Consider the following 16336-nt stretch of genomic DNA (forward strand, 5'->3'; position numbering starts at 1 on the left):
TTACTGTGTAATATGATATTGCTGCAACTGCACTTGCAATTAGGATGTAATCACCAGAATCAAAAGAGGGACGAAAGATACCAAAGGGACAGTCAAACTCATAAATCTAAAACAAAATGACAACGCCATGGCTAAAAATGAAAAAAGACAAACAGAAAAACAATAGTTCACACGACACAACATAGAAAACTAAAGAATAAACAACACGAACCCCACCAAAAACTAGGGGTGATCTCAGGTTCTCCGGAAGGGTAAGCAGATCCTGCTCCACATGTGGCACCCGTCGTGTTGCTTATGTGATTACAAATCCGGTTAATAGTCTAATTCGGTAGGTCATATTCATGAAAGGGAAGGGGATTGTAGTTACGACGTAAGGAACATATCCGATATCATTTGTGAAACGGTTATTCCATAACGGTCAACCAACTCGTGATGGCGTCCGTAAAATTTACGAAGGGATGATTTCAACTTCACCATTTGGAACTCTTGGTTTAATAGCTTCCTTGTGAGCAGCAAACCTCTATCAAGAAAATCATGATAGGAAATGCAAGCACGGGAATATCGTATCAATTAGGAGATATATACCCCGTATGCAGGTGCTGCTCGAATGTTGCTACTTAGAAATGGAAAGTTCACAATTGGAAAGCTGAAATCATCTCTTTTGTCGTATAGTTTTGTTTTGTTTTCAAATCAAGAGAGGAACATTCCTTTTGTTGAAAGGTTGACATTGCGTCTGAAGAGAGTAAAAACATTTCACGTACAAAAGCAGCTCAATGGTATCTCCTAAAGCAATTGATATTGTTAAGCTTAAATGTACAGATGGTATTTTTGAAATGTGTAAACAGTATAATATTACTGACGGCAGATATAAAAGAATAGGAAAAGATATGCTTATAAATCTTCTAATACGGTGTTGTCTGTAGTTTGTTGTGCTTTCAGGGTTGTCTAATAAAGGAATGCGCTCATTATTCCGCCTGCTATTTGTCGAATCTGACCTACCATTTATCGACCCTCTTAAATTGCTCGTCGACTCTGACGTTTCTCTGTTTACGTCAAGTGAAATATCATCAAGCACAAATTCGTCATTTTTTAATCCAAATTTTGGCCACATATTCATAATAAATGTTATTGAAACAAGCGAATATTCACAAAATGCCGGTAGCAAGAAAGGATCAATCTTCATCAATACCGCGTACATACTTGACTTGTAGAAAGATGTATTACTCGGAGTATGTTGGGTATTTGTCGTCAAATTAAAAATGTCAACCATGTCAACTTCCTTGGGTTTAAAAGTAAAAGCCAAGGCATAACATATTACAGAAATATTTGTCAGGAATATAATAAGTAATCCATAATAAATACCAAGATGTCTGGTAAATCGCGAATGCGAAAAATATGTTATGAATGCAGTTTGTACAACGTAAAATACTATACAGACGAGATCATACACTAAATTGTCAACTGTAAATTTCAATGTCATTGAGTTAGTTAGACAATCAATATAAAAATTCATGTCCAATGTTATCGAAATAATACAGCTGAAACAAAAAATCGACAAAAACCTTAGTCTTATTGTATTACATGTGTTCCATGGTAAAATACGAAACACACTGTTCCCTTTTGATGACACGTATAAACTGATACATACGCAAAGTACAATCGCTAGAGCAGATAGAAACGATAAGACTGCTAGTCCAACGCTGAATTTAGACGAAATAGTCTCGTTAGTTGAAAACCCAATCATCAGTATCTCAGAAAGGATAGCGATTGAAGTAGTCATAAGTAAAAGTCCTGCCAGGCTGCCGTCGTGTGAACCATTCTCCTCGTCTACATTACCGGCCGAAAACGGTAAAACAAATGCTGCTCGAAATTACTACTCTTTTTAAGAAATCCATACTTTCCTTTCTAATGTGAAAAGAAACTAGCAAGTTATTATTTTTGTTCTGTAGCGAAAAATATGATCCATTGAAAAATAAACTTTTTTTAGCACATTTGTTAATTTAAACTCATTTTAAAATTATGATCTAACAACTAAAAAAGCATAAACACGCATTGTTAGTAAAAAAAATTAATCATACAACCGGAAGCTTATTTGTCAAGTCATTTCTTTTTTTCAAATCACCTGTCAATATGCGGAACTTAACAAGCAAGGAAATATTAAAAGTCAAAACTATGTTAAAAGTGGCTGGCTGACCTGGAACAGAGGCCAAAATGACAATTTAATCTCTTCTATCAATAAAAAGAGACATTGTTGATGTATTGCAAATTAAAAAAAAAGTATAATATTTTATTTCTTTAAAAGGCAATTTAGTTTACCATCCTATTATATTCAAACAAGTAATTTTAAAGTCATATGAAATATGCATATATTTTTTTTAATAACAAAATGGATAGTTGTCATTATTAAACTTGTGTACAAATATTTTTTTCTGAAGAAAATCCTTTAATTTGTCCACAATTCTTTTAACCCTGTATACCAACATTACCCATGTGAAATTATTGAAAAAACATTGAACGGCAAAATTATTTTATATTTTTCCCTATGTGACGTTTAGTTTGTTACCCCGATTTTGTTTTTGTCCCTGGATTTATTAGTTTTGAACAGCGGTATACTACTGTTGCCTTTATTTACATTTTATTATCGCTATAAAACCAGGTTCAATCCACCATTTTCTACTTAAGGAAATGCCTGTACCAAGTCAGTAATATGACAGTTGTTATCCACTCGTTTGATGTGTTTGAATTTAGATTTTGCCATTTGATTAGGGACTTATATCTAGAAATTGACTATGAAGGTCGTTGGAAAACAAAACTTTACGACAAAAGAGATTATTTCAGCTTCCCAATTGTTACCTTTATTTCTTAACCAAGAGATCCAAATGTTGTAGTTGTTTTCGTCACTTCGTAAATATTACGGACGCCATCACGAGTTGGTTGAACGTTATGAAATTTTCGGTATACAGATTTTATCAGATATGTTCCTTATGTCGTAACTACAATCCCCTTCCCTTTTCACGAATGTGACCTACTGAATTAGACTATTTACCGATTTTGTAACAACATGAGCAACACGACCTGTTTCCCCTGCCATAGCACCTAATATCATCCCTAGTTTTTGGTGGAGTCCGTGTTGTTTTTGTATCCCTGTTTCTGACATTTTGTTTATGCATCATTGTCAATATAATGGAAATTGGTACGACTCTCGTACACGTGAGAGGTTTAGCGCTATAAAAGCAATTCACCATTTTCTACATTTGAAAATGCCTGTACCAAGTCAGGAATATGACAGTTGTTGCCCATTCGTTTGATGTGTTTTATCATTTTACTTTGCCATTTGATTAAGGACTTTCCATTTTGAATTAAGTATGTTTGTGATTTTTCTTTTCACATAAACCGATTAAAAGACATATCAAAGTCTATTCAAAAACTGCAGAATTCGCATTAATTCCAAAAGGAGCAAGATAGGTTGCGTCGATATGATAAGCATATCCTGCTATGCTTGTATTACCTGCAGTGCGATCCACACCAATTATAAATGGAATGTCACAATCGGGAAATTTACACAATCTGAAAAAATACCGATTAGTTGAATGTTTACACTTCCATGTCTGCAGACATATACCGTTACTGAGTTTATACACAATTATTGATTGTTACAGTAAATCATATGTAGTTTAAATTTCAGCCCAGTAGTCAATAATTCGGTGTTGACATGAATATCAATAATGTGGTCATTTTTATAAATTTCCTGTTTACAAAACTTTAAATTGTTCGAAAAACTAAGGATTTTCTTATCCTAGACATAGATTACCTTAGCCGTATTTGGTACAACTTTTAGGAATTTTGGATCCTCAATGCTTTTCAACTTTGTACTTGTTTGGCTTAATAAATATTTTGGTATGAGCGTCACTAATGAGTCTTATGTAGACGAAACGCGTGTTTGGCGCACTAAATTATAATCCTGGAACCTTTGATAACTATTTACACCACTGGGTTGATGCCACTTCTGGTGGACGTTTCGTCCCCAAGTGGATCACCATACCAGTTGTGATCAATACTTCGGTGTTGACATGAATATCAGTAATGTGGTCATTTTTATAAATTTCCTGTTTACAAAACTTTCAATTTTTCGAAAAACTAAGGATTTTCTTATCTCAGGCATAGATTATCTTAGCCGTATTTGGCACAACTTTTAGGAATTTTGGATCCTCAATGCTCTTTAACTTTGTACTTGTTTGACTTTATAAATATTTTGATACGAGCGTCACTGATGAGTCTCATGAAGACGAAACGCGAGTCTGGCGGACTAAATTATAATCCTGGTACCTTTGATAACTATAATCAGAGAGTTTGGTACGTTTTCTATTTTTCCTATTGATCCATTTGTTTTCACTCATTTTATTGTTGATATACTTTTTGTATGTTTTGGAAAAATATCCCATGTATCTTTTTCATGCATGCTTTCAATATCCGAATTCAAATTTTTTGAACGTTATTCACCTTTTTTTTTACAATACACATTATCGCTACTCATTCAAATTCGAATAAGTTTTGAAATCACACAACCAGTTCATTCAGTTAAAGTTTCCTGGGGCCCTGTGTTAAACAATGTAAGAGATAAGAAACATGTTAAACCATCGAAAACACTAAAAAAGGCATTTGTTTGATTTTAATATGTGTTTATAAAAAATTTTAAAAAGTGGATAAAAGTTTCACAATGTTCGCTTTCTGTAGTTTTCCCTCACTCATCATAAAAGATGACTTTTTTGTTTGAATAGTTCGATACATGTATTGGAGACAAATTGTAATGATTGTTTATTACTTGTATGTACATTGATTCCACAGCTCCACCTATAACATATAATCAGTCACTAACGTGTATACTGATAGAAAGAGAAGCTAAGTTACACATCAATATAACGAGGAAGACATCTCGTATCGAGTGTTAAATCAACATTTCAAAAGGTAAAGGTCATAGAAGGTAATATTAATAAAACTAAATCTGTAGAGAAATGGGTTAATGGATGGTACTTTGAATGTAAATAGTTTCAAATTGTAAGTTCAACATATAGTAAAAACAATGCAGAAATGTGTTCTCCGAATGATAGTTCACAACAAGAAGATTGTAACCCTTGCATAATCGAATACCGTTTTCACGAAAAAAAAATTATACATGCAATTATAAAAAAAAATGTTAGTGTAAAAGGATAGTTTTATTCTACAATAAAGAGATTGGTCCTTAAACAGAAAATAGTGGACTTCTGCATAAGGACCAATGTTACAAGTACAAATGTATGTGCAAAATTCAAAATGATTGGTCTATAAAATATTAACAATACTTACATATGTTTAAAGATGCATTCAGTTGTATCTGAAAAAATTCACTAACAAAATGATATACGTGTGTAATTGGACCAATCAAACCTAGTTAATATGTTTTTCCAAAGACAGACAGTGTATTTTGCATTTGACGTCATAACTACTAAAAATGTACAGTCAATTATCATTTATAAATTGAGTTTTATTTTGACATCAAATCACCACTTCTAAATCTAAGATATAACGATTCACAATCAAAAGCTGCGTCCTTTTTATTTAATGGAAAAAGAAAACAAAATAATCCATATATAACCTATATAAAATTCGATAATATAATGATGCTTGCGAAATTATTCTTACAGTTATTTTTATATCTATATGTTACACGTTCAAACATTTCTATCACCCAAAACGTTACCAACTCCCGATCAAGTGTCTACTTCGCCTAAATGTGTCCGTTTAATCCCAATATCACCAGAATTTATAAGTGTTAGATAAACATGTATAACAAATAATGGATTATCCGATTGCTACTTAAAATTTAGAGAATTATTTCATGAATGTCTAGGACAAAAGATTGATTGATTATTGGATGCTTAGAGTCTAGTGGCAAATATTTCCTACATGTTTAGTACGACATCAAATTTACAAAATATTCGTTAGGTAGGACACGCCTGGGCGTTTTTTTGGTGTTTTTTTTTTTAAATATGAATACCATTGATTGTTAACAGAAAGGAGACGTTTAGATTTCAATAAGACAAGTTTGGGAATGGAACATTTTCTTATCGTTACATATATGTTACAATTATACTCGAAAAAACTTGTAGAATGCGACAAAACATTCGAAATGATAAAATAAAACAAATGGAAACCAAAAGCTTTCCAATAAAAAGCTAGAGTGTGTCAACCGATATCTGGGTGTAACAAAAGTGTAAGACATCCATATGCCAAGATTAACTAGGGAAAGGAACAAAAATGTATTTTGAATTGAACAAAAAGGCTTTTGATCTCCAATTTTGTTGTAGTGTTTCATTTGCAAAATGAATAATGTTTGAAAAACTGTAGCAACAACTCTGAGGATAACATTGCTTTTAAACAGAATTTCTCCTAGAGTGGTACTTGTTGGTGCATCACTCACTCTGAAACAATCTGCTATATATAACCCACAAGTTGCAAAGGAACTAGTGATTATAACAAACTGATCTAGGCTCATTCCTGTATGTGATTCTTGTTTTGGTCGTAGTTGTCCATTTAAGGCATAGAAGCATTTGATTATAAGCGGTGTTCGTACTATATTAGCACAAAAGAAGATATCAAAGGAAACTTTCCTGTAATCTGTCATTTTTTCCCTCGGTCCATAAATGTAAATGCATTGAATTAGCATGAACGAGAAGTTATATAGAAATCCAATCAAAAGGACACATAACGAATTTTTGTGCCAGACACTACAGCGCGGCAGTGGTTGATCACCATCTTGGTTACTGTTTCGTACCAGTAATGTCTCATATTCGTCGTCTGTGTCTCCTGAAATGGAATTGTTGATCCTCTCAAATTCAGCATTCTTTTTGGGCCACATTTCAGACAGAAAAATCAAACTTAGAAGTGAATATTCTAGAAGTACAGGCTGCAAATACGGATTCAAAAATTCAACTACCGTTGCAAGTCCATCACCGTATAAACAGTTTGCGACTGTGCTATTAATGAGGTTGCTTATATTTATCTCGAGCCTAATTCTGTTCGTATAGAAAGTTTGCTGTGTCCACATTGAAATATTTGTCACACAGAGAACCAATAAACCGTAATACAAACACAGAGCATTTGCAAATCTAAATCTAGAAAAGTAGTGAATGAAGACAGTTTGACATATCTGAAATATCCAGGTGAACGCCCAAAACAGTGTGACTTGGAGGTTGTAGATTTTACAAAGAAGATGCATTGCTAGTTGTAAGGCTTGGTACGTGATATTACCGATACAAAATAACCACAGAAATTTTAGTTTCATTTGATCGCTCGGTTTCACAGTCTTTACTTCAACCCAGTTAGACCGGCATCGAACAACAATGCTACACAACACTAGACAGATTAACGCCAGACCTGACAGTCCTACCATCAACATTCGAGACTGTTTCACAGGTAATACAACTATAACTTCAAAGATAATAATCATGGCTGTGGTCAAAAGAACTACTCCAGCTATACTGCCGTCATGTACTGAAAATCCTCTATTTCTTCGCTCCTTAATGAGACCAGCAGAAAAAGGAACGATGAAAGTAGCACGCAAAATATTACACAGTAGAGTCGTCATTATTTTACTGCAAAAAAATGAAATAACTTGAAGTATAGCTATTTGTTGATGTTTTATTACCTGAATCTTCTTCCTAAAGATGTGTTATATTTTTTTACAAGAATAAGTTAGCAAACACCAATCTATCAATTGTTAAATATATATTCAACCTAAAGATAAAAGATGAGGTAAGCCGAGAACATAGTAAATTTATTCATTTTAGCATTTATTGTAACTTGTTTTTTCCCCTGAATATGCATGACATCAAAATTTAATTCTCCTAATATCGAAAAGTATTAAAATATGACATATGTCTACAACACTTATTACTACAGTACAGTAAGAATTTTTTTTTGCGGATATAGAGTTTCTATCAGATTTTTTTCTCTGATGTTTTTAACAATAAGCAGGAAAGAATGAATCTTTTTTATCATATCAGAGGGTATTGATGGGGGGTCTGTTATTCTGTAAACATTTAATTTTCACCCCATTTTTCTCTAATCTTTAAAAAAATAACCCCTTTTTTCTCTAATCTTCCAAAAATTAACCCTTTTATTCTCTAATCTTCTATTTTTTGGCTCATTATTCTCTAATCTTCATTTTTTAAGGGCATTATTCTTTAATCATTTAACCCCATCCAAACCCTCATATCAGTGAGACTTATTGAACAAACATTTTCATATGCTTGTTCCAATTAAGCAGTTGTATATGTCATATCTTTTAAAAAATACTTTTCGTTATTTTAAGAAATGGATGAAAATATGGATTCACAGTTTTTTAATGCCACGCGACGATTTACAGCTTGGCATAAAGAATGTCTCCTGCATTTGTGTAGTCACCAATCCATTTTACCCTCCGCCAAGTCATGCATTCTTCGGTATTGATATGATGAAAACAGTAAATTTTGTTTCAATTAAAAGTAAGATGAATGGATATCTAAGTATTATTGGCATAGCTTCTGTGACCTTTAACATGGCTTTTTATAATATAAATAAAATGAATGAGAGCTTGAATTAATATTAAAAATTGGTCATGATACCGATTTTTTATTGTGATGGTAGCTCCATGTTGGTAGCTCGTGGAAGTTGCTTTTGGTCTTGGAATATTATTACATTGTGTCCAATATTTGACTTACAACGGTGAACTGGCAAGTATGCTGATCTTTAGCAAGCAGATGCGGATCCTAGAATTGGAGAAATTTGGAGGGCACACTAATAGATTTGATTCTGAGTGGAACATATAAAAATATTTGCATTATTCGTATATGCAGCTTCATAAAAAGGAGGTTTAGGTTACCTGTCTCCCTAAACCGTCTTCTGATAAGGATATTAATCATTATTTTAATGACGAAAAGTTTGGTTATATTGTGAGATTTGAAGATACTATACTTATATTTTTATTTTACAGTTTTATTTCATTTGAATTTGAAATGTGTGTGAATTTTTATTTTATTTTTTCGTACAAACGGCTTGTTATTTTAATTGATTGAGTAACTTAACTACGCAAGCATTTACAAGAACATAAAATAGATTTAAAATTTAGCGAAAATTTTAACCACATATTTATTCATCATTTCAAAACTACTATAGGATATTAAGTTTTTTTTAATCTTTTGTAATGTTGGTTAATAAGTGGCAAAGTTTACAAAAATTTTACAAATAGATTTTTCTCTCGTTTATATTAGTTCAGCTTCCTAAATAATTGAGAGGAGGATATATTTCAGAAAATAATGATAACAAAAATACATAACCCTAAAAACAAATAAAAAAAGAAGCATCTTACAGAACAATTGAAAAACAAATGCCATATTCATGACTTGGTCGGGCTTTTAGAAAATGGGCTGAAGCTTCAGCCATGGCATAAAATCAACACGAAGTTTGATATGTTGTATCATAGCCAAGCTCTCCCTACTTTCCTCTAGATTCTTGTTTCGTGTCTCATTATAATAATAATAAATAAACCAGGGCTTTTCCATTACACACCTTGTAAGCAACCTACTTCATTTAACCATCCAAAGAGAAAAAAAATAATCTGATAATCCTGTCTAGTAGTTGGTTCTTCGTTATTAAATGATTTAAGGAAGCACAATACTCCAACCTTTAATATACTGCTATTTTCTTAAGACTGCATATAAATTAATAAAAGAGGTATATATAGATAGATAAAAGATTAATCTTTTAAATGAACGCAATATTTTTGTTATGCGATCATTATGTAATCAATTATAATGCAATTAATGGCAACATCTTAGTCAGTTCACTTGAATGAATTTAGCTGATTCATTTCTATAACTATACAGGAAATTTAACGAAATATCAACCAACACAGCAGGAGCTACAAAAGGGTGTCTCAAATTATCGCTATCGTATTCCATTCTCTCATACATCTCTAATTAGTATAAATTTTAACATCCTTACCCCATAAAAGTAGATAATATTTGATTAGGTGTAAAATTTTATCTATACGTTCTATTCAAAATCTGAGACACGTTTTTGAAGATAATGGCCCTAGGAACAACATATAATAAAATCAACCCTGTCGGAATATCCATGAAGAAGCTAATTTCACGAACGCCATCACGAATTGGTTGGCCGTTATGGAATAACCGTTTCAGAAATGATATCGGATATGTTCCTTACGTCGTAACTACAATACCCTCCCCTTCATGAATGTGACCTACCAAATAAGACTATTTACCAGATTTGTTATCAAATAAGCAACACGACGGGTGCCACATGTGGAGAAGGATCTGCTTATCCTTACGGAGCACCTGAGATCACCCCTAATTTTTGGTGGGGTTCGTGTTGCTTATTCTTTAGTTTTCTTTGTTTTGTCATGTGTAATTTTGTTTGTCTGTTTGTCTTTTTTATTTTTAGCTATGGCATTGTCAGTTTATTTTCGATTTATGAGTTTGACTGTCCCTCTGGTATCTTTCGTTCCTCCTTTTCAATTGAAAGTGGAAATTTCTTGTAAAACATTGTAGACACAATGAACAATATAATTGATTACATAATTGTTGTATAATACTAATATTGCATTAATATAAAATAGTAATCTGTTAGCTATCCATAAATACCACTTTTATAAATTTTCAAGCATTATAAAGAAAGTTACAGCATTTTAAAACTAGGGAATTGGAGGTATACAATTCATTATTAGGTCTTTCCACCTTTCCGTGGAAAGACCTATTGAATTTGTTCTGATTATTAGGTCTTTCCACCTTTCCGTGGAAAGACCTATTGAATTTGTTCTGATTATTATTAGGTCTTTCCACCTTTCGTGTGGAAAGACCTATTGATTTTGTTCTGATTAATTTTTTTTTCTTCCGCCTAATTTTTTTCTTGCGGTGTAAAAATGTTTCAAAAGATGTCGCTTAGTTTTTTTGTATATGAGATCATACAGTCTATACGCTTTTGAAACTCACCCTGTTTAACCGAACACTTTTCTTTGTAAGAGTTATCTCCCCAAACACTGTTTTTCTTGTTATCAGATCTCCTCCGCAACCGTAAAAGAAAGCGACAAATTTATTTTTCCAAATTGCTCGTTATATCCTCAGAATGTTACGTTTTATTTTGACCGAAGCTTTACGAAGACCCCATATGAGAGTAATTTCCCCTTTTGTATTGAATTAAGTGAAATAAATTTGTAACTGGAAAACCATAAGTGATAGAGGCCTAGGGTCTTTTGATTTGAGGCCCTTGCTCAAAAAGTATGAAAATGAGGTCAAGGTCAAAGGTCAAGGTCATGTTCAAATTTTTGATTTTGGCTTGTTATCTCTTATTTTCAGAAATCATACAAGATATCGACAAAATATTTTCACACAATTGTTAGTTACGACATGTCGTAACACATGAATTTTAGTTGAAAGGGTACGAAGACATTTGACGCGAGTTTTCCCCCTTTTTATATCTTATATCATACGTATGGTAATATAACTCATTAACAATATAAAGTAGAGGACTAGAGTCTTTTGATTTGAGGTCCTTGGTTTATGACCTTGAAATTGAGCTCAAGGTCATATGCTAATTAAACGTTCTAGATTTTGACCTTTGCTTTTACCTCATATGTACACATGATAAAGCCATGGGACTTTTTGCATTAAGTTGTATTAGCAATGTGACCTTAAAAAACACAACCGGAAGTGACCTTTTGTAAACCGGAAGTAGCTATTTTTTGTACTAAATCAATGTTAAAGTATATAGAACCATATATTTTTGGAATCAGTGTCAAGTAAACTATCAAACAATACCGGAAGTAAACTTTTTAAACCGGAAGTAAAAGATTATCTCCCTTTAATATATATTTTTTTTTTATAGAAACCATATATTTTTTTAATAAGCTTTCAAAAAGCTGTCATTTGGCGCTAAAATTGACATTTAAAGCTAAATTTTAATATTTTCATTTAAAAAAAGGTCTTAACTGGTGGAAAGACCATCAATGGTTCTCTGAACAATTGGTTTTTAATTATTTTTTTTTCTTCCGCCTAAATTTTGTTCTTGCGTAGTATTGATGTTTCAAAAGATGTCGCTTAGATATTTGGAATATGATGTCGTATAGTTTATTCGCTTTAAAAATTTACAACTGCGTAACAAAATACTTTACATTGTAAGAGTTATCTCCCCAAACACTGTTTTTCTTGTGGCCACTACTCCTTCGCAACCGTAAAAGATTACGACAAATTTATTTTAACAAATTGCTCGTTACTTCTTCAGGATTAGGATATTCATTTGGACCGAAGTTATCCGGAGACTCCATATGAGAGTTATTTCCCCTTATGCATTTGATATAAGTGATATGCGTTTCTTACTGGTAAACCATCAGTGATATAGGCCTAGAGTCTTTGGATTTAAGTTCCTTGGTCCATAAAAATGAAAATGAGGTCAAAGTCAAAGGTCAAGGTCATATTCTAAATTTTGATTTCGGCTTATTTTCTCTTATTTTCAACAACCGTGAAAGATATTGACAAATTATTCTTACTAAATTGTGAGTTGCGACATGTTGTAACTTATAAATTTTGGTTGGAAGGGTGCGTAAACAATAAATGAGAGTTTTCCCCCATCTTATATTTATATCATGCCTAAAGTGATATAACTCATTAATCATACATATTACAGACCTATGGTCTTTTTATTTGAGGTCCTTGGTTGGTGACCTTGAAATTGAGGTCAAGGTCAAAGGTTAATAGGACGTTGTAGATTTTGACCTTTGCTTTAAATTCATATTTATACATTATAAAGTCATAGGAACTGACATTCTAGATTGATTTTTAATATTTTGATAATAAAATAGATCTTTACTTGTGGAAAGACCTTCAATTGTTCTTTGAACAATTGGTTTTTAATTATTATTTTTTTTTTTATTCTTCCGCCTAAATTTTTTCTTGCGTATTGTTGATGTTTCAAAAGATGTCGCTTAGATATTTGGAATATTATATCGTATAGTTTATATGCTTTAAAAATTTTCAACCGCATAACAAAATACTTTACGTTGTAAGTTATCTCCCCAAACACTGTTTTTCTTGTGGCCACTACTCCTTTGCAACCATAAAAGATTGCGACAAATTTATTTTACCAAATTGCTTGTTACATCTTCAGGATTAGGCAATTTATTTGGACCGAAGCTTTCCAGAGACTCCATATGAGAGTTATTTCCCCTTATGTAAATGATATAAGTATTATGCATTTCTAACTGGTAAACCATAAGTGATAGAGACCTAGGGTTTTCAGATTTGAGGTCCTTGGTCCAAAAAAATGAAAATGAGGTCAAGGTCAAAGGTCAAGGTCATGTTCAAAATTTTTGATTTTTGCTTATTTTCACTGATTTTCAAATACCGTATGACATATCGACAAATAAATTTTCATAAATTGTTAGTTGCGACATGTCCTTACTTGTATATTTTGGGTGAAAGGGTGCGCAGACAATAAATGGGAGTTTTTGCCCATCTTATATTTAGGTTTACCCGTAAAGTGATATTACTCTTTAACCAAACATATTAAAGACCTAGGGTCTTTTGATTTAAGATCCTTGGTATGTGACCTTGAAATTGAGGTCAAGGTCATAGGTTAATAGGACGTTCTAGATTTTGACCTTTGCTTTAAATCGATATTAATACACCATAAAGCCATAGGAACTAACATTTTAAACTGATTTTTCATATTTCAATATCAAAATAGATCTTTACTAGTGGAAAGACCTTCAATTGTTCTCTGAACAATTGGTTTTTAATATGTAACTGTATTCAATCTTTAGTTGTTACTCTCTTAGGCAAAGTTGATCTGATGTTTTTGATTGTTCATTATAAAATAAATGTTCCTTAAATTTCTGCTAAAATTTCTACCATCATTTACACGCATTTTTGGACTTTCCGTTTTTAATTTTCCTCGGAGTTCAGTATTTTTTGTAATTTCACTTTTTTCAAAAGATGTCATGTAATATGAAATTCTAAATGAATCTGGATATAATATTTAACCTTGGAAGTCGTTTCCGTAAATTTGACGAAACAATATTGACCAATTTGAAAAGTAAGCATTTATTTATTTGTTAAATTTTCTTACCTATTGCGTATGTTGAAGTGACATTTATGGGTTTGTTTGAAATACTTCCTTCTTATTGTAATTCATTTGATTAAATAATAGTTTTACCATGACCTTTTGAACACGAATTTAAATTCAAATATAGCTTTAAATTGTTATGAAATTTCCGCTACAGCATATTTTGCACACTTATAGTTTGCTTACAATTTTTTGCTTTAACTCACTATTTAGTTATTCACTTTGTGTACTTACGTTTGGAGTTGTGTAGAGTCACTATTTCGAAGTATTGGTAACAATCAGACGCATTCGTCAAACTGATGATTTATCTTTTGCGAAACATTCTAAAGATAAATGTATTTATAGCTTAAGTTCTTATTATTAAAGATTGTGGCGACACTACTTTTAACTGTTTGGAAAACCCAAATAGTTGATGTGATTAGTGTACTTGTATATAACTCAACAACGTGAGTTTGAGATTCTCTTAGTTACATATAGAAAATATTGGCAAATATGTGTTGAAGTATACTCAATTTGGGTGTAAAAACTCAAGTCTCAACAGTTCAACAATAAGATAAAAGAGGGACGAAAGATACCAGAGGGTCAGTCAAACTCATAAATCGAAAATAAACTGAAAACGCCATGGCTTAAAATGAAAAAGACAAACAGACAAACAATAGTACACATGACACAACATAGTATGGGAACATTCTAAATACATGAATTTGCATTAATGCAAATGAAAAAAATATGTTCAACTCAATAATTTGACTTGTCAACTTTAGTTCTTAATAGTTTCAACCTAAACGAGTATCGCACTCGGTAAAAGAGGACTGCAAAATATTAAAAAGGGATACAATCTCCGGCGAGTTGATATCCGTTCCATATATGCTCCGAAATACTGCGTAGTGTTTCGAAGTATTGAACGGAACGGATATAATCTTTGCGCCGGAAGTTGAAAGGGATATTCAAACTCATATAAGTCGAAGACAACGATGTACATAACATAAAAAAACTAGTGACCGCATTGGAAATTCGGAAGTGAAATCAGATGTTCCGTGAAGCATATACTCTCCACATTTAGCATTCGATGGTTTACACCGGAGGTGAGTCATTTGTGAGAATTAAGTCAACAATTTGATGATATACATGTATCTCTTTTCAATTAAAGAGAAGACTAAATGGTAAGGCACCAGTATCATTTTCACCATGAATGAAAATAAAAGATAAAGCGGGAAATACAACAATGCGGTAGCAAACAAAGTTGAACAATACATTCAAGATTAATAGTGTGTTGTCCAATCTTGTTGTTGTTGATCTTCACAGGAAGATTCAAATATAACAGTTTTCAAGTTGCCTTTACTCAGATTGAAGGGCTGTCTTTATGATTAATTTTATATTATTTGTTTGCCTGGCTGCTTAATCTCGGGGAATCGTAGCTGTATAAATAAAAGTGTATATTTTTTATTACTAGTAGATTAAAAAAACTAGAGGCTCTAAAGAGCCTGTGTCGCTCACCTTGGTCTATGTGCATATCAAACAAAGGACACAAATGGATTCATGACAAAATTGTATTTTGGTGATGGTGATGTGTTTGAAGTTCTTACTTTACTGAACGATTTTGCTTCTTACAATTATATCTATAATGAACTTTGCCCATTAGTAACAGAGAACTATATTTGGTAAAAATTTACATAAATTTACCAAATTAATGAAAATTGTTAAAAATTGACTATAAAGGGCAATAACTCCTTAAGGGGTCAATTGACCATTTAGGTCATGCTGACTTATTTGTTGATCTTACTTTGCTGAACATTATTGCTGTTTACAGTTTATCGCTATCTATAATAGTATTCAAGATAACCAAAAACGGCAAAATTTCTTTAAAAATTACCAATTGGAGGGCAGCAACCCAACAACCAGTTGTCCAATTTATCTGAAAAATTTAGGGCAGATAAATATTGACTTGATTAACAATTTAACTTCATGTCAGATTTGCTCTAAATGCTTTGGTTTCATAGTTATAAGCCAAAAACTGCATTTTACCCCTATGTTCTATTTTTAGCCGTGGCGGCCATCTTGGTTGAATGGCCAGGTCATCGGACACATTTTTCAAACTAGATACCCCAAAGATGATTGTGGCCTAGTAGTTTCAGTGGAGATTTTGTAAAAGATTACTTAGATTTATGAAAAATGGTTAAAA

General features: G+C 32.2%; 1 long non-coding RNA gene across 1 annotated transcript; it reads right to left on the minus strand.

Moving 5' to 3' along the window:
• Positions 1 to 5194: 5194 nt before the first annotated feature.
• LOC139487889 (uncharacterized) lies at positions 5195 to 14232 on the minus strand. The gene is made up of 3 exons (XR_011655898.1): positions 14158 to 14232; positions 6079 to 7631; positions 5195 to 5883 (listed from the first exon to the last, which is right to left on the minus strand). It is a non-coding gene; the product is annotated as an uncharacterized lncRNA (long non-coding RNA).
• Positions 14233 to 16336: the final 2104 nt, after the last annotated feature.

The sequence above is a fragment of the Mytilus edulis genome, chromosome 9 (assembly GCF_963676685.1).
Source record: "Mytilus edulis chromosome 9, xbMytEdul2.2, whole genome shotgun sequence".
NCBI lineage: Eukaryota > Metazoa > Mollusca > Bivalvia > Mytilida > Mytilidae > Mytilus > Mytilus edulis.